Source organism: Schistocerca americana, chromosome 3, assembly GCF_021461395.2.
Source record: "Schistocerca americana isolate TAMUIC-IGC-003095 chromosome 3, iqSchAmer2.1, whole genome shotgun sequence".
NCBI classification, from domain to species: domain Eukaryota; kingdom Metazoa; phylum Arthropoda; class Insecta; order Orthoptera; family Acrididae; genus Schistocerca; species Schistocerca americana.
In genome coordinates, this window is record NC_060121.1 from 472,826,531 (window position 1) to 472,847,228 (window position 20,698).

Consider the following 20,698-nt stretch of genomic DNA (forward strand, 5'->3'; position numbering starts at 1 on the left):
AAGTTAAGCATGCAAAAGGGAATACAGTCATTTAAAAAATGAGATTCACAGGAAGTGCAAAATTGCAAAGCAGGAATGAATGGACAAATGCAACTCCACTGAATTATGTATGTCTGTGGAGAAGATAGCGACCTTGCAGCAGTGATAACACCGATTTCCGCCAGGTCACAGAAGCGCTGTCGGGTTGGCCTGGCACTTGGATGGGTGACCATCTGGTCTGCTGAGCGCTGTTGGCAAGTGGGATGCATTCAGCTCTTGTGAGGCAAACTGAAGAGCTACTTGTTTGCGGAGTAGCAGCTCCGGTCTCGTAAACTGACTGACGACCAGGAGAGTGGTGTGCTGACCACATGCTCCTCCGTATCCGCATCCAGTGATGCCTGTGAGCTGAGAGTGACACGGCGGTTGGTCGTGCCGTTGGGTCCTCATGGCCTGTTCGGGTGGAGTAAAGTTAAGTTATGGAGAAGGCAAATAAGAGAAAACGGAAGCAGCTATATGAATATCTAGAGTGCCTATGGCACGCATAACTAAGTGAAGAAGGAAAACAGAGAAGTGGAAGGAAAATGTAGAAGGGTTTTACAAAGGACACGAACTTGCAGAAGAGAAGCGGAGTTAGATGGAGGTGAGGTTGGAGGTATGGTACTGTAAGAAGAAGTTGATCGAGTACTGAATTATCTAATTCGAAACAAGGTTCCTGGAATTGTCTAAGCAACACAGTCTTGATCATTATTTTCAGTGACTGATTTCAGGCAGTGCAAGCCAAATCAGAGCTGAAAATTAAAATTAGCCGTATGCTATGTGCAATAAATATATTCACAGCCTTGGGAGAAGTACCCTGGCACTACTATTGAGCTTCTGTAATACAGTATGTGATTCTAGAGTAAAAAATGAGTTTCTTTACTGTTGAATGAGGTATCGAAGGTCATAAAATAAATACGAAGTAGCCATTTTTGAAAGGAGTTAATGACATGTCGTTACAAAAGACGACATTGTCTTTGAAGCATTAAATGAAAAACGTGATCTGCCGTTAAGAAAATACGAACAACAAATAACTATGAGGTAGACAAAGATTTCACTGTTAAAAAGTGAATTCCTTGTGCACTATGGGACTATAAACAAGAATGTGCTTATAAATCTCTCGTCATGGCCATAATATATAATAAATGCAGGGGAAGTGCGGATACAGATGGAGCCTGGATTATAGCCTGATTTTGGATGATATCATCTGAATACATGAAGCAATATTGCCAGATTTCTCCCCCCCCCTCCTCCTCCCCTCTATGACTTAATAGAGAACTTAGACCAATTGACTTAAGTATAAACTGGCATGAAATTAAAAAAAATATGAATAAAACCAGGTTCTCTTTTCCCATCTGATGTCACAGTCGAAGTAGGCCACGCATGCTAAGTACAAAATGGCTTAAAATTCACAAAAACCCATGACAAATAATTAATTGTCCCATTGGCGGGAAATTCAATTATTGTAAGATGGCAGAACTGGATCATTTTGCTATGTATTGAATTAAAGGTGGCTGACATGGGGATATGTCTGCATGATTGCGAAATTTCATGTGTTCTAAGTTTAGAATCCAAAAAAGCGACCTGTCTTAAGATAAGAATCCAACGTGATGGATGTGGGCATATACTCTGTAGCTGCAGCCTACATAGTTGCCATATCACTTGTGCTAAGTACAACTTCAAAACTGTGACAACACATCTCGCTAGTACAACCTACATGGTAGCTGTCTCACTAATGCTCAGACTCAACGTGTGCTAAGTTTAAAATTCCAGTTTAAAATGATGTGACATTTAACATATTCAATTGCTTCATATTCGTATTTGTTTAAACAAATATTGCTCTCTCTGGAAGACTTCTCCTTGTGCTAGACCAACAGACTTAGTCATCTGCACCTACGTGCAGTCTGGCACAGCGCTAGGCCACTCGCTGTGACTCCCACCAGCCTCAGACAGGTTGTAGTGTGTTCCCTGACACCCTACAGTGACATATTCACAACTGAGTGCAGACAGCGGAATGCAATACCGTCCACTAGCCCCTCCAAGATGCCTCGGCTGGACGTCACTGGAGCAGCAATGGTCACTGCATGTTACACATCCAGTGTATGCCATCGTGACCACACTGACCTTCACTTGACACACGTATCAGCTGGCAGGTTGAAACATGGACATAAGTGTCTAAACCTGTAGCACACTTCAACGCAGCAGGCTCGTTATTGATAGCTGAACACGTTTCTAGTAGGGGCAGTCCGACACGAAAATACAATTAGCAGAATCACTATTTCCATGGTTCCTATAATAGCACATAGGAACGCACAAACATGCTTTTACTTCTGTTTCTGTTAACGAAAATGCAATCGCAGAGAATTTGATGTTACAACATGAGAAAGCATTTATGATGTGCTTTTTATATCTACTTTCAAGCATTGGGATTTATATTGGCTGTAAACAGAGGTAAGGGGCAGCCCATCAGAAACATAGATATCTATGTTAATTGATAGTTCCATTGTAAATTGGTATATGGGAGCTCTAATTTCAGAGTCTCACTAACGGAAATTTTGTAGGGATGTGTGCACGTAAGCATTGGAAAGTTTCAAAAACCCAAAAACATGGTTACCGGTAGTAGTAACGCATCCAATGTTCATGCCAGGGAAATAATTTTCAGGGATGATTTCCTGAATATGTTTCTGATTACAAATCCACGTGAAACGTTGTATCTAATCAAGTAAATGTGAATTTATATTTCAGCAAGTTGACAATGTCAAGTTGTGTCCGTTACCATAGTTTACATGACTTTGTGTGACGAGTTGAGGGTAGAAATGTTAAGGACCATCATTATCATAGTTTTTATACTGTAACAAGGTACTTCTTAAAATTAATTTTATATTATGATGAGTCATATTTTAATCTTTGTGGTTACTATACTTTATTATTGCATAAACTGTTAACCCAAATATTGGTGTTACACAGTGAAAAAATTCGGACCTTTAAAAGTGCTATTTATGTGAAGTTTCATGGTAAAATTACGTTAGTTCTTCCAGCACGTAAACGGTTGTAAGTCAATGCTAAGCTATATTAAGTGCACTCAGTTGCAAGTAAACACTCTTAAGTACCCATTTATGAATTTTTAAGAATATAAATTTGGATAGAATTTACCATCTTAAAACATACGTTATTACTGTAGATATATGTGAAAACAATTACTTATCTGAATAAAAAAATGATGTAGCATGTACTTGAAATATCTTATTTATGAGAGTTTGTTAAATGCGCAGTTTCTCATATATATGAGATTCAGCTGCTGCTATGTCCCTATAGCTGTTGTGTGATGCTATCTACGATGTTATATATGGTCCTTGAAGAACCACGCGCGAGATTTTCATATTCTATCGCTCGCTACGCGCAAACTATTAGTATCAAGAAAAAATGGACAGACCCTTTTTTTGTAGGAAATGTAATGTAGTCACATTTTGTACCGGGATACGTATTAACTAGAGGCTGTAGTTCTCAAGTTATTCAAGAAAAATGAACGAAAGTTACATTCCAACGCACCTCCACTTACATTCTCAGCCACCATCGGTCAGGATTGCTAGTATGTTGTTCCTGGATCTCCCTCAAAACACAGTACAAAAATTTGCGAATACACGAATTCTGTTCCACATTGGACCTCTTTTGGTCTTCATAGACTGGCCTCATTAGCCACTGACTTAGTCGAGCACATACATACTGTAAAATTTTAGATGTTTAAATTTCACCAAACAATGTTGTGTATTTTAACAGCATAACATAAATAATTACAACGTTCTTTTCGTCAGTTCACTACGAGAAAACTGTGCTTGTTGGTGTTAAGTTTGGATCGAGCTATATACGTAATTAACTTCTACAAAAATCGTTTTACGTTCATTACTCTTAAGTAAATAAGGTTAACGAACTAGCCGACAGTGCTGGTGGCATAATACCTCAGTCGATACAGTCCAAGAAACATCGTATATCGGGAATAGTTCCTGTAATCGGAAATTTTTGCACGCTCATAGGAGAGAGCGTCACGAACAAAATACTAAAAATCCTGACAGATGAGGGATAAGTGTGAGGGGTGGAGGTGCCTCGTACATTTTTCTTGAATATCTCTAAAACCATTGATAGGTGTATACGGTGTCACATTTGTACAAGACCACAGACCCAGAGATACTGCTTCTGGTCTAACATTATTATAGTGTTGGAGTAAGAGAACAGTGGGCGCACAGTTGCCGGTAGCTGTCGATGAGCAAAAGACGATGGAATAGGCAGTTTTTGTGGTGTGCTGTGTAAAGCCACCAAGCGTTAGATTAATTTAGGCATACCAACGTTGTTGAACTTGGAAGCAGAAATCTTCATGCAAGCAAGGTAAATATGTTAAATAATTATGATTTCTGTTTGTGCCAGCTCTTTAGTATAGATGAATTGGCTGATAATTTGTAATTGTTGAGTAACCCCACAATGTACATAGACTGTTTTGATAAAAAGTCTAGTTAGATATTTCATTTTTGCAATGCTTCTAAGATATGTTAACAGAGCTATATCTAATTTGATCATTTACTCTCATACTTGTTTAATGAGGTTAGATAATACTTGCTGTTTAAATCTCATTGTGCATCAATTGTGAGTAATGTATCTTCAATTGTCAGATGTTTCTGAAAAGACGAACTGAACTTGCAACATAATTTTGCTAAAAAAAGCTCAGTATTAATAATTCACCACAATCAGTACCGCCTCCCTGTCCAGGTCATTTGTTTTTCAAAGAAGTTGGATGTTTCATAAATGTTCTCGTTTGTCAGCCAGATTAATTTCATGTGCATCTCAAGTATTATGGCCAGCATTGCACACAGCTGAGCCTGTAAGTAGCACATTTATATTTTTTGTGAGAGACCAAAATATATCGCGTTACTCCGTTCCTGCTTTAGAGATAAGACCATTTAATTTATTTGTTATGCGCACAGGGACGAAAGTTATCAGTATTGAACCGGGCCAGAGGATTCAGTGCCTAAGGGGCTGACTGTATTTTGCAACTACTGTATTTCTTTATTGGTATTGGGAGTTGCACTGCATAATCGATTCATATAAAGTTTTGCCAACAATAACACATAGTAAGTACACCCGTCACTTGCAGTTACAACACGATAATTCGAGTTCAGTACCCAATCCACAGTTCAGACATTCGTACAACAAATCTTAAAGCATTAATTTTTTAAAAGAACGTTATACCATGACTTTAAGCGAAAGTGTATCCCAATACAAAATGTAATTGAATTGAATTTCGTACAAAGAATTTCCTGCTCAGCTTTTCTGTAGGGTTAATAGTTTGCACTTAACGAGCGAGAGAGTACGAAAACCTCGTGCTTGGTTTTTGAAGGGCAGATGTAACATTATGGGTTGCATAAAATGTCAGTGTCAGGGACACCTAAATACCACACACACACACACACACACACACACACACACACACACATATATATATATATATATATATATATATATATATATATATATATATATATATGCGCCTGACGACTCAGCAGAAGTCTCACACACATATATGTGTGTGTGTGTGTGTGTGTGTGACTTCTGCTGAGTCGTCAGGCGCAATTTCTCTGGTGTTTCGCCATATATCTGCAATTTTGTTTTAGTAATGTGTAGCTGGAATCAGTCGAAATAGCGCTCATCATGTATTTCATGCGGCGTTCAGTGTCGACGGAGAGCATCAGTTTGCTTCCTGTTACAAACAAAATGATTTCTGAAGCGGAATTTTACCTGCACAATCGACAGAACTGTCCCTAGTCAGTCTAGTGCGATATCTCTTTTATCGATGAGCTTTAAAAGGGCCAGTAAAACACGAACAATAAACAGTACTCCAGCAGCGACTCTGAAGCGCTGTTGCATGTCGGTAGCAGTCAGTGCGAGCCAGGGCGGTGCTATCGCGAATGGAGTTTTGGTTATTCTTCACGTTTTACTGTTCCTGTTAATATATAGTGATAAAGTGCATATCACACTAGACAAACTTGGGAGGGACCACTCTGTCGAATGGGCACGTAAAATTCCGCTTTAAAAATCGTTTTGTTTATTACCGCAAACAAGCCAACGCTTTCCGTCTGACATTTATTTACCGCCGCTGTGTGGTGCATGTATTACCAATTTTAGATGGTTGTCGTCAAGATCAGGCACTTTCCGTGCAGCCTTCGTGAGTAAGGCTTCAGAATGAACCAGACGGTTCGAAACTAGTTATCAAAACACACTGACGTAAAAAAATCGTTACACTAACATGGAAGTTTGTGAAGTAAACGAAAGTTTGTAGGTGTGTTTCTGCAACTGAAAAATGAATTTCGTACCAGTCGCATAAGAGTGGCACTAGCAGCGCCACTATGAGGATGCAAATCAGGTTTGCTTTAAGCAGACGGAGGACATACAGAGGAACTTGCGCAAAGCCCTACCACCTCGGGTGTATGGGTTACCTAAGATCCATAAGAATAACGTTCCACTAAGACCGATTGTTAGCGCTCCTGGCTCACCGAGGTATAAACTGGCAAAACATTTAGCCTCTCTGCTCCAGCCGCACGTGGGGAAGACGGACACACACATAAAGGACTCAGGACATTTCATTTAGAAGCTAAAGAAACTAAAACTTGCACCAAACGATATCCTGCTCAGTTTTGATGTTGTTTTTTTATTTACAAAAGTTCCACTCACTGATTCTGTAGAACATATCGGTTCCATCTTCCAGCAAGACAACAAAGCTCTTTTATGCGTGTCTCACCATGAGCTATTTCGCGTGGAATGTCAGCTTCTACGGACGGCTGGAAGGCGTCGCCATGAGTAGGCCTCTTAGTTCAGCTGTGCCCAGTTTCTTCATGGAACACTCCAAAGCACAGGCACTGTACTTGGCATCTTGTAAATCTGAGGTGTGGTACAGATACGTCGATGATACCTTCGTTGTGTGGAGCTATGTTGAAGAACAGCTCGGTGACTTCCTAACACACTTGAATAGTCTCCATGCCAATGTAAAATTTACCATGGAAGTAGAAAAGGACAAAAAACTCCCATTCCTAGATACGCTGGAGACAAGGGATGGCGAAAACGTGGGACACACCGTATACCGAAAACCGACACACAGACATGTACAATCTATCAAATCACCACCCGAGCCAGAAAACAGGTATGATTAATACGCTCGTAACGCGTACAAAACGAATCTGTGATCCACAGAACCTCAGACGTGAAATACAACACCTGGAAAGTGTTCTGAGGAACAATGGTTACTCCAAAGTGATATCAGAAGTATAACAGAGCCAAACACTCGGCGAAGGGACAAGTCAGAAAAAGAAATGTCGGATGCGGCATTTCTGTCATACATTCCTAGAGTGACGGACAAAATCGACCGTATATTACGAAAACACGGCGTGAAGACTATTTACAAACCGACAAATAAGATCAAAGAGTGTCTCAGATCGGGATAGGAGATAAGAGACCCACTTGCAATGCCGAGAATATACCGCATACCATGCACTTGTGGAAAAGTTTATGTTGGAATAACTGGACGATCGATCATCACCAGTGTCATAGAACATAAGCGACATTGCAGGTTGAGGCAGGCGGAGAAATCGGCTGTGGCAGAGCCGGCGCCGTGTGAGACCAACCACGCAGTAAAATTCGCCGACACGAAAGTTATGGCGGTAGAGAAGAACTGTCACACGCGCTTGCTCAGAGAAACTATAGAAATTCACAAACACGAGAATAACTTCAACAAGAAAGAAGAAAGCCTCATGGTTCAAGGTAAACGGATCCTGGCTTCCCGTGCTGCAGCGAACGAATGTCGCAAGTAGCAAGAGAACCGCACCGGAAATGACTGCTGCGAAGCCCTCGTATTATTTTGTGTACTCCTTGAAGTTCTTCAGCTTTCTTATTGTCCATCCTTCTCTAAGTATGCTATCAATTTAGGCGACGAAACACTTGTAGTAAGTGAAGAAGTTCAATGTCTTCAAATTCCAGGGACAGAGGATTAGCAGGTGGGTGCAACTTCCCCTGTCTGCAATGGGTACAGTGATAGGGACTACATTCCCCAGGTTTTAATCCACTTTCGCCGCGGATGTGACAGACAAGGTACAATATCTATCTGTATCTCCCTCTCTCATCTCCCGCTAGTCACTACATATTCGAACATCGGATTACTCCATACATTCAAAACAAAACCTACTTTTCGTCTTTTTAGAAGTACTACAAAGAGCTCATAAAACTCGTGAAACTAACTTTTGTTCTGTTCTTAGCATGACAGTATTATTTACTTTGTGCAGAGAGGTGATTTTACAGTTTTGGACAGTGTGATAAATGATGCTCAATGTAAGTAAAGTGAGCTTATGTACGTCAGTTGTTATAGTGGAAGACCAAGTTCTGCAAGTTCTGAACGTTTCCGGCACTCAGTAGTTTCACAATTTTTTCCAAAGTGATTAATGTTTAATAGAGATATTTTGTGCACCACACTTAACAGTTCACAGGATCAGGAGTTAAACTGTGCCTCATGTGCACGAGCTGTAAATCTCATTTCGAATGAATATATTTCGTTCTGGTTAATTAAAGTTACCAAACTGAAACACGTTTGCGTTTCTCGCGTGTCAAACGAGTGCATTCGTTTAAACAATTCGATATTTCATCAGAACACTTTTCAGTCATCATAAGATGAGATCTATAGAATGAGCGCCTTTGTTACACGGCACGTCCTTTATTGCCCTCACTTTCCCCGATACACAACCTTACGCTGCGTCAAAATGGAGTGGTGCAGGTACATTGGCTATAATGCTTTGCTGAGAGTGAAGCCACTGACTCTGTTGATGACGCCTTCGGTCACTCTTATCCTTTAAAACATAGTCTCAAATGACGAGGTCTGTCTTAGCACTTCCTTCTATCCGTATTTCATTGAGTCCCTTCTACAATAGCGAATTTTGTGGGCCGGTTGAGTTCGATGTGTCTTCTGCGGTTCTGGCAGCTTTCTTCTATTGTCCGTACAGCCTTCCCGATGTACGGCTTAATGCATTTGCATGGAATATGGTAGGCACCCTCTTTACTGAGCCTCAAGTAATCTTTTACCGTATTTAAAAGTGTACGCCTTTTCGGAGGTTGACGGGAAACCTATTTAATGTTGCGCCGAGCCAGCATTCTGCCATTTTGTTCGATACTTTGTCGATGGACACGCCATTATCTCATCCTCCCCTGAATTTCTATTTTCTAGACCTAACCCTCTGCCACAAAGAACGTCGGATTTGCTTCCTACCGTGAATGTTCTTCTTGAAAACGCCCTTATGGCGGTTAAGCTGTGTTGATTGGCTTTCTTCGACCGATATCGCACTGACCCTCGAGCCGTAAAGGATGATGGCAAGTGGAGGAGTGCAGTTAAAATATAGCGCCGTGCTTGAGGAATGGCGAAGGTATAATTTCAATTTGATCTCATTTTCTTTAGAAAACGAAACTGTAAGTGTATATTTTTTCAGTTACTTTCTTGCAAGGCACATTGTTCTTTTTAAATATCTGTCTTTGTTAGAAGGATGGCATCACTTATAAACATTTACCTTTTCGATTTCGTTTTGTATTTCACGTTACATGTCTCATATCAGTCTATTAAATACTTATTTACACGTCATGATGAATAATCTGTCAAAGTAGGAGAATTAGAATGTTCTTCAGCAAACACAATAAGGAGCTGCAGCTGTAAAGGTCAAGAGTGGAACCGAAGATGAAGCTTGCAATCTTTGATACGCTGTGGCATCGAAAAACCGGAAAGCTGGAGACAGGTTTGCCGTGGGTGTAATTTTATCGGAATATCTGTCCTTTATTGTGAAATTTCTATGGGGATTGTGTGAAGACCACTTTTCTTCATTATAGGAGTCATATCACCAAGTGCTGCCCACCGTCTCCCAGATATTCGTAGATTTATTGGCATCGAGGAATTATTAATACACACCGTTCACCTAAGGTAATAATTCAGTGATATTTTGCATCAACGTTTTAACATCACATTACAAAGACGTAACTGGGTTGTATACCAAATAATCGGGCAGATTTCCATGCTGACAAAGCGTGTTCTCGTAAACCAACAATGTGCACGAGGTCGAAACTTGAAATAACCCTAAGAGAAACATCTACAGAGTGAACAATGTACACAGGCCTCATGGACCCTATCACGATTACAGGCAGAGTGTTCTACTGAACCACACACATAATCCAGGTTTAATTTGCAATATATCGGCCACAAGAGTTTCTGAATCGACCCCAGGAAACGTAAGAGAGAGACAGGACATGTGGCCAGACACATGGAAGAGACGGACCAGTAGTGACTTACACACTTCCTCTTGCTTAGGAAAATGGAGCAAATCGCTTAGTTCCCTTTGCATTTGACATGGTCTACGATGGGCTTGATGGAACTTATGCAGGAATCATTATTTCATTTTAGATTCCTCGGAAAACGCAAAAAAGGATTCTTTCAACAGTATCTTAGCCGTCACCGGCAAACCAGAACCCAGTCAGTATTCCAAGACGCCTATGCACAGCAAATAGCTGATCTTTTTGCAATGTATTGCTAAAATCCCGATCTCGAATAACCTGAAACTTTTCTTAGTTTATTTATCCGTTTCCGAGATAGAGAGATTCAAATTTACCCTGAGTTTACCTGTAAAATACGGACGTAAAATCTGGTAGGAGGCGAAAATGTAGTTTAAAAAGTGACGTAACTCGGAGATTATGCTGTAAAAGTGTCTTCGTTATCATCTGGAAGCACCATATTGTAGTACTGCGCACATGCAGATTGTTTTTTGCAGGTAAAATCCGGTCTGAAATGTAAAATTAGTATTGCTTTGCTTCAATTTTACATAAATAAACAATCAAAATTTTACTGACCCATAAAGCTCTTTCCATATTAAAGGTGTGGCAGGAAAAAGAAAGGAATCAAATGAAAAATCCTCCTATCAGAGCACAAAAAATGCGAGCACCTTGCAGTTTATTTAAAAGACTCTGACTGAAAAGTAGGTTACCAGCTTACTCATTCTACCTTACTCAGTACCTTTAAAACCGTAAAAAAATTTTGGCTTGCGAACATATTCGCCATTTTTATGCTAAGAGAGAAGAAGGCAGTGGCAGTGACAAAGAGACGGAAAAGCAATAAATAATGGAAGATAGTAGACTGTGCTGTGTTATAGAAACAGCGAAGGAGACAATGGCATAGTGAAAGAAAGCGATACATTGAGAGTGCAATACAGTTGACAGTGACAGAACAGTGCTAGGAGAATAGTGAAGGACACAGTACCTGGAGGGGGGAGGGGGAGGAATAAAGAGAAAGAGACTGTGGAAGTAGGGTGAGAGCCAGTCATAGAGAGACAGAGCAGGTGACAATGACAAGTTATAACTGATAACTGTTTCTTACTCCCTCCCCCCCCTCTAGTATTTCGTCAGTTTATATCTGCTCTTCTACTAAGAACGATGGAGTGAAAAGAGAGCAATATGTTTTACCAGACGGTCCCTTGAAAGGTTTAATAGTTGGACACTGGATTTCAGAATTAGTGATTGCAATACAATTTAGCTCAGTTATATAGATGTATCTTAATTACGCAATGGCGTAAGTGCATCGGACTATTTGGAAGACCTGTAATTATATTAAGAAAATACTAGCAGGTGTGCCATTATCTGTTTAGCAAGCGGATGTCGTGACCATGTTATTTGAAACTGAAGTAGTAACAAAATAATTTGAAGGCATCAGACTTTGAAATCCCCGAACTAAGAACTTAGAAGACGAGGTTCTTAGATATTTTGGCCGTGCAATTTGCACTAACAGCATTGAGAATTTCTGCTGGCCAAATGCGTCCCTTTGGTGTTGACATATGGCAACAGTCCCACCGACACTCGAAAGCTGTAAAAAGAAACATGGATAATTATTTATATTGTAGCGATTAATGTTAATTAAATTATTAGAACAACTGACTGAATTCACTTAAATATATTTTACGATATTTACGTAAATTTTAGCCATAAAAAATGGTACCGCACCTCTAATGGAAAACGTGTCTAGTCCTAACTGGAGGTAAAACGCAAGTGTCTCCTTATAGGGAGCTAGGGGGACGTAAAATAGTCTTCAGTTATTTAAACAAAATATGTCACAGAGAGTAATTAATGGTTCTTAAACGAAGCTCATAGCTTAGTATACTCAACGAGAAAGAGAGAGACAGTGAAAGAGGGGAGAGACAGTAGCAGTAGGAGGGCTGGAATGATATACTGGCAATAGGAAAGAGCAAGAAGAAGGCAATGACAATGAGGGGAGACTGTATCAGCAGGACAGAACGAAGGGGACTGTGGCTGTGATACAGGAGACAACGACAGAGAGACACAAAGACAGAATGACAATGAGTTGGGCTAAATGAGCGAGTGAGAAAGAGCACCTCGGAGTGGATAGGTACGAGCGACTTAAAGCGATGGACTAGTGAGTGTGAATGAGTTACAATTAGGGGAACTTATGAAACAATGAGGTTAAGTTGAATGGTTAAAAGCTGCGAATACTTTCGCATGACACAATGTTTCGGGACATTTTTAAAGGTGTTGCAGAAGGAAGGTCTGGGCATCTGGTACCCCAATTTACAGTAAGGGTCTTTTAAGTGAACAGGAACTTGTTGTTGTTGTGGTCTTCAGAGACTGATTTTATGCAGCTCTCCATGCTACTCTATCCTGTGCAAGCTTCTCCACCTCCCAGTACCTACTGCAACCCGCATCCTTCTGAATCTGCTTAGTGTATTCATCTCTTGGTCTTCCTCTACGATTTTTACCCTCCACGCTGCCCTCCAGAGCTAAATTGGTGATCCCTTGATGCCTGAGAATATGTCCTACCGACCAACCTTCTAGTCAATTTGTGCCACAAATTTCTCTTCTCCCCAATTCTATTCAGTACCTTCTCATTAGTTACGTGATCTAATCTTCAGCATTCTTCTGTAGCACCACATTTCGAAAGCTTCTATTTTTTTTTTTGTCTGAACTATCCATACAAATACTTCCATAAACGACTTTCTGACACTTAAATCTATACTCGATGTTAACAAATTTCTCTTCTTTAGAAACGCTTTCCTTGCCATTGCCAGTCTACATTTTATATCCTCTCTACTTCGACCATCATCAGTTATTTTGCTCCCCAAATAGCAGAACTCATCTACAACAGGAACTTATACACTTTTTTGTGCTCCTATAGGAGCAATTTTCCGCTGGTAGCAGAGTTTATTTGAATTTTTAGCTATCTTTGACTGTAGTAGAATCCATTTCCTAACAGTATAGAGAACGCGATCACATCAGCGCTTGCGATGAACGCAGATCCAAGCAGTTGCGACGAGAAGGGGGCCGACGAAGGCTCAGGGGTAGTGTAGGCCTTCCCGCGCGACACGCCGGGCCGACATATCCGTCAGCGGCGGGCAGGGCTGCTACGGCCCTCCTGAGGCGGCCTAATCCAATTAGCGGACAGTTGCGCGCTCTGCCGCGGCCGCGAGGTCCCGATTGTCCGCCGATACGAGTAACCGCCCGGCCATGTTTGCGGCCTCGCATTAGCCGACGGCCCGCGCTCGGTGTGCTAGGGCTCCTTCCACGGGATTAGCTGGCGCGCTTCCCGACCACCTCATCAGCACACGCTGAGTCTTATCCACCCTCGGCGTGGCACTACGACAATCACAGTTCTCCCGTACGGAGTCGAGCTGGAACAGGATCCTACTGTTGGACTCAGTCGCAGTTTCTCTCAGGCATGATGTGAGTTATGAAACCTTGTCTCGCATTTTCAGTTTACATAGACAGGAGAAGTCTCTTTTAAATAACTTACTATATGTTGACCATGCAGTGATTCCAGCACATAGAGAAGAGAACATTCGGTAAGGAATTTATTTACTGAAAGAAATAAATGCGGAATTTGACACGGAGATCTCAACAGAAAAAATAAGACAATGGCCTTCGTGGGGAAAGAACGCATTAGAACCAAAATAGTGGTAGATCAGAAGATTTCAGAGCAAGTAAACCGCTTCAGTTACCTAGGATGTGAGGTGACATATGGTTACAGTAAAGATATAGAAATTAAGCTTAGGAAATTCAGCCGGGTATGTGGCACAAATAAACAGAAACCTTAAAAACAAAAGTAGGAAAGACACTCAAATTTTACAAAACAGGTGCAGTCCTCACACTGCTATATGGAAATGAGACCTGGGTCATTAGTAAAAAACAAAAAAAGGCGCATCCAGACACAAAAATAAAATTTCTGAGACGAGTTAAAGATTGCACAATAGAAGACAGACTAAGGAATCAAGTGTTAGAGAAAAACAAAACATTTTAGTCTAGACGATAAAATTCCAGGTTATACGAGAAAATGAAATGAACACCTAGAAAGAATGATGAGTGACAGACTCTCCTTAAAGGCTAGAAATTATAAGTTCCATGGAAGAAGAGTCAGTGGAAGACCCTGGCAATGATGTATACCGTAACAGGTATTTTCATCTAATACCTGGAGAGAAAAAGAAGATCTCCATGGTATACGGTAATAAATGTTTTTTCCTAGCCATAATTCATCTGTAATGACAAATGATATCTTCGGTTTTCTTTATAGTTACAAGTATCGGACATTTTTTAATTTATTTTATTTTTTTCACAGTACGAAATTCTCAAACAAACTCGAAAAAATCGCCCTGGAAGTTTTGGAGTGCTGTTAAGGTACACAGATCAACAAAAGGTTTCCATCAACCCGACATGTTGTGCAGGTGCGCTGCACCGATCAGAAAGTAACCACTGACATTATTTGTAAACATACTCACAGTTACCATTAGTATAAGTACCACTCGAGTGGACTGCAGCATTTGAGTTGAAAGTAAAGCAGCAGTAGGTACGTATTAGAGACGTCTGTGGAAAGGGGAGAGTGAACATCCATCAAGGCACAAAGGACTGTCGCGACCAGTGGTCAGGTCCTCATCATCATTATGCGCAGAACGCTTGTCAACCAGGGAAAAGCTCGACGTGTGCATCAGAGTCAAAGTGATGTGGTGGGGACATGGAATTGGTTCAAACTGACCGGTAGCGCTGAACGCTTGCACCGTACAGACCATCCATGTTAGACAGGTTCACAGATATCCGCAATTTTTGAGTCAAAGGGGCTGAGGGCTAAGAGCTCCAGAACGGAATTCGGCATTCTAAGAGCCTACAGGGCGTCACGCATCGCGTAAAACAGTTAAGAGACGGTAGCGTGACATGAGTCACCATTCCAGACGAATACGGCGAGCACCAAGTCGTACAGCCAACACCACCGACTCCTTCACCGATACGCAAGAAATCATGTAGAATGGACGCCAGAGGATTTTCGTCGGGTGTTGTTTATGGACGAAACTTGAATCTGTTTGTACACCTCCAACACTGTCCCCCTCACGGTGGTGACTCATGTTCTGGGGTGGTATTACATGGGACCTCAGTTTACACCTCTGGTCGTAGTAGTCGCTGGTCTACTGTGGGTCGAAATCCTCCAGTCAATAGAGTGACTACTTCATCATCATTTTGCTGACAATTTCGTCTTGATGGATGGTAACTCGTGCCTTCATTATGCGGTTCTCGTGTACACGTTCCTTCAGTATGCTAAGATTACCGGACTGGAGTGGCCTCCTGTTGACTGGGCATCAACTCAGTGGAACATATATGAGACCGATTGAAACAAACTGTTTTTGTACATCGATAGCGACCACGTTCTAAGGGTGACAAAATCGTCATTGAAAAATGGGGCAGTTTTGACATCAAAACATTGAAGAGAAAATAAAAATATTTTCTACTTTTAGAGATAGAATAGCATTTTGATATTTAGGTTTATTTTTCATGCAACAGTAAAAGTTTTCTATATCTATGTCAAATTCTATTCACACAATTAGTAATTAAAATATAGTGATTTTATGTTCTTCAAAATTGTGATGCAATATTTATTAATTAACCATGGCACAATAACTCCCTAATCTGGATGCTGCTAGTCTCCGATTAATGGTGTGGTATGAGACAGAACACTGCAGGCATTGCAGGCATATATGTGAAGTGGGTATGATGTGGTTGGTGCACTGCTATTTGACTGGACCAACAAGTTTCATGTTTCATTTTCATATGTTATTTCAATTAATTTGGTTTGGATTCGATCAATTTCAGTTTACGAATACTCACATTATAGCAAGGGACTCCAGTGATTTCAGAGATTAGGAGGAGGAGGAGGAGATTAGTGTTTAACGTCCCGTCGACAACGAGGTCATTAGAGATGGAGCACAAGCTCGGATGAGGGAAGGATGCGGAAGGAAATCGGCCGTGCCCTTTCGAAGGAACCATCCCGGCATTTGCCTGAAGTGATCTAGGGAAATCACGGAAAACCTAAATCAGGATGGCCGGACACGGGATTGAACCGTCGTCCTCCCGAATGGGAGTCCAGTGTGCTAACCACTGCGCCACCTCGCTCGGTAGAGATTAGGACATCAACTAATACCTTACCTCTTCCTCTCTGTACAACGATGGAAGTTGTACGCAATCAATTCCGAAATTTTCTTGGAGTTGGTCAGTCTCAGATAGGAACGCTGTTTGTGTGCAGTGAGCCGAGATTCCGTAAGGTCTGCAAGGATGAGCATCCTTTTTAGCTTAGGAACCTGGAGGTGGGGTGACCCTGTGTGTCCGACCGCTATGTCGGGCCATGCATCCATCCTGCTTGTGGCCAAATAGTCGTTCACTTAAGTACACTTCACGCTCTGAGTGGTCTGGCCACCTTATTGAGAAAATCCGGTGACACAGCGGGCAAATACTTGAGTTTGGGCCGATTTGCAGATTCAGCAAGCTGGGGGAGCTGACCATAACTGTTAACACAAGACTGTTTCCACGATGGTATGTCCTTCCCAGAACAGAGTGTAGAGGCATGGCAGTCACATGCTGTACCGTGAGAAACAAGAAAAACCTACTACTCCTCCAGGCCACTTGTTGAAAATTTGTGACGGTACTTCTTAAGGGTTAACAGTAATCATTTAGTAGAGGGAGTGGGGGGGGGGGGGGAGGGGGTGGACCCGAACACTGATTTCCAGAAAATCCAAACGCTGTCTGGTGAGAATTCTCGACTGCAGAGAGGGGACGTAAGACAGAATTGTTAAGAGCTGACTCCTTCTATAGATTAATACTGCAAAGGTAGGTAACTCGGGAATGTTTTAGTGTGCGTACTACTGTGAAATTGGTCAGAATATTACAAAGCCGTCTCATTGGCATACAAAATGTTGTGCAAACTCAGAAGCGAACAGCAATCTTGCTCAGCAGTCGGTGAGTGTGGACCACTTCTGCTTCAACGGGCAATGCGGAATGATTTCTTATCTGCCCGCAGCAATCATCAGAAGATCACGGCACACACAGTGTCAGTAGTAGGCAGCTTGGGCTCTGGGTGCCATTTTGATATCAAATTGATATGCATATTAATTAAATTGATCAATTAATTAACCCATCCCCACACCTGGGTGACGTCATGTGTTTTCCCCAGCCGGCATGTGAGTCCCCCCCCCTTCCCCTCCTCACCCCTTCCCATTCCCCCCCCCCCCCTTCACCTATCCTATCGGTGGGACTTTCGAATTTTCGTGGTAAAATCGAAATTTTCGTTGTAGAATTCAATGGCCAATTTAGAGGACGTAATACTAACGGAAATTGTTGATGGAAATTGTTTATAAAACGGGGATAAATAGCAGATATCGAAAAAAATCGAAGGACAGGATATCAGGGAACTGTGCACCGTAGAGAACATAATTTGCATTTAGGAAACGATCACATCGTTTTCTGTGGCCGCTGCACCAGGTGCTACTTGTGTATTTAAGACGCAGTGCAGTCATGACTGTCCGGCGAGGGGCCCCGCTCGCGCGGCGACCTGTCGTTGAACGAGCAGTCCTGTGCGCCGTGCTACGCTCACCGCTTGGCGCGTCGCCTGACGACCTGCAGCGGCATCACGGGACCTGCCCTTGGGCCAGATCAGCTGTCTTGCATCGCGTGATCTTACTGGACCACACACACTCGGCCCACCCCCTCCTTGCCACCCACACTAGGAGACAGCCTCCTCGCAGTCAGCTACCACTCAGCCTACAGGGGGCCTGCAGCAGCCGGCTAGTGGTCGAAGAGAAATTGGCAGCTGATTGTCATGTGAGCCACCGTTCCCTAGATGCGTGGCTTTGGGCATCTACCGTGAACAACAGATTTGTTTCCAAGCTTAGCATCTTCCTCCCACATCTGTGGCCTAACGAACAACACCATGCATTTCAAGGGATCCAGCTGGTGTCGGAAGTGTCAAACTGTCTGTTTGTCTCGGGATGAACAAAGAGTGTTTTTCTAAAGATAGCAGCTGTGTCCAATTTTCCAGCCACATGCAGCCACTTGCCAGCACACAAAGGATGGTTTCCAAAGTTCTCTCTCTCTCTGTTTGTCCACAGAATTTTTTTCTTCCCCACAGCAGCGTTCAGTTTCTCAGCCACCTGCATCAAGCCTCCTGTTGAACAAAACGAAGGCAAGTTATAACTTGCTGATGTGGCATTCTGAGTTCTTATTGGTCCTCAGCAAAACAGAGGGCGGAGTCTGAAGGTATATAAAGCCCAACTCCCCCATTCTTCAGAACCGTCATCAGTCTTTGACAGTGCCTACTTGTGTCTGTGTCATTCTTGAAATAAGAAAGGGCCAATCAATAGCGATGCCAGCGGCAGTGGGGATAGGGAATGGTCAAACTTTGGGTAATTGCCATGTAAGTGTTTATAAAAAAATTACGAGTTCATATTGCGGAAGTTATAAAAGTTCGTAGCAAACTCTTAAAATTTTCCCGAGATTTTGATACATTTTGGTAAAAAGTGGTTATGAAGGATCTTTTTTCTTGCTTTTGCAGCATTCATCCCCAAAATATTGGCTGAATTAGAGCGTCAATTGGAAGATAAAAGAAGCCAGCAGCAGCAAGCGGAAGAGGTTCTACCAGCATGTAAGTAATCTGAAAATTCTGTGTGAGATAGTTTGCATGTTCAGATAACATATCCTAAACTATTCGAATCGTAATAAGTGCTTACAACATTCCTACTGTTGTTCTAGCATTAGAGCAGCAGCAGTTGGTTGGTGAAAGTCAACAGCAGCAGCAAGGCGAAGAGGTTATGCTACCATCATTAAAGCACATTTCCAAATTCTGTGTGTTAGTTTACATGTTCAGAAAACAGCTCTTGATGTATTCAGAACATAAAAAGTGTTTATAAAATTTTTGAGCTTAATATTGCAAGCATTAGAGCGACTGCTCACCGACCTTTAGCGAGGGCTGGAGGCTGCAATGCAGTAAGAATGTAACGATGGATCACCGTGCCAGCGGGATCCCTCGCCGGACAGTCATGACTGCACTGCGTATTAAATACACAAGTTGACCAGGTGCGCGACGGGATGCCAGGGTGCTGCCACTGCTGCAGGTACCTGCTGGTTGGGACACGTCACTGCTGCACATACCAACAGGCTGGAGGACGTCGCATCCACTGATGAGCAAAGAAGAAAAACTGTTACAAAAGATAACAGCAGGACATAGACTTAATCATTCTCACACGGCGGTAAACACAGACTCAAGCAAGGGATACTTACTCTTCTGCGGCTTCTTCTTATTCTGGCGCTGCTGCGGGTGGGCAGCGCTGGAAGATCTCGGCTGGCGCTTCCTGCTGACTGACTGAGTTCAATTGAGGCTGCAGAGCTGCTGGACCTGCCTCATATCCCCGAATAGATCGGATGCTGCATTCTTATTGGCTAGTGTCAATTTCAAGCGCCTCTGGTGGTATAAATGTTTTGGGAGGTGCACACGTTTTGAATTTCTTTCCAATTCTCGGGGGGAGGGGGTGGGAGGGGGAGGGGGGTGGGACGTCACCACAGCTCTGGAAGAAGGAAATTCTCACCAGCATTCGAAATTCCCTCCAAAATTCAAAATTCTTGCTAATGGGGTATCTGGGGAGGGGGAGGGAATGGGTGGGAAGGGGGAGGGGGTAGGGACTCACGGGCCAGCTGGGGAAAACACATCACGTCACGCAGAGGTGTAACCGAGCGAGGTGGCGCAGTGGCTAGCACACTGGACTCGCATTCGGGAGGACGACGGTTCAATCCCGCGTCCGGCCATCCTGATTTAGGTTTTCCGTGATTTCCCTAAATCGCTCCAGGCAAATTCCGGGATGGTTCCTGTGAAAGGGCAAGGCCGACTTCCTTCCCCGTCCTTCCTTAATCCGATGAGACCGATGACCTCGCTGTCTGGTCTCCTTTTCCAAACAACCAACCAACGCAGGGGTGGGGGTAATTAATTGATCAGAATTTCAGTGGAGTCCCATCTCCTTACTGTGTTCTGGTCAACGACTTACTTGGTGAGATTATATTAGCTTAGCGAATCTATGACGAGAGTTTAGGCTAACGGGTGACGAGACTCTGAGATGATTTGAAGGCGTGATGATGGGACCGAGGAACTGTTGCTAGCCTAGCCTCAATGCGAATTTCAGAGAAAGTTTGGGGGATCATCCACGCTCCATTCTTTGACGTAGTATGGATGTCTTAGTTAACCATTATATTTGGGTAATGACGCAATCACTGAGCGGACAGCACGAATTTGTACTTTCACAGTTGATGTGTTAGAGCACAA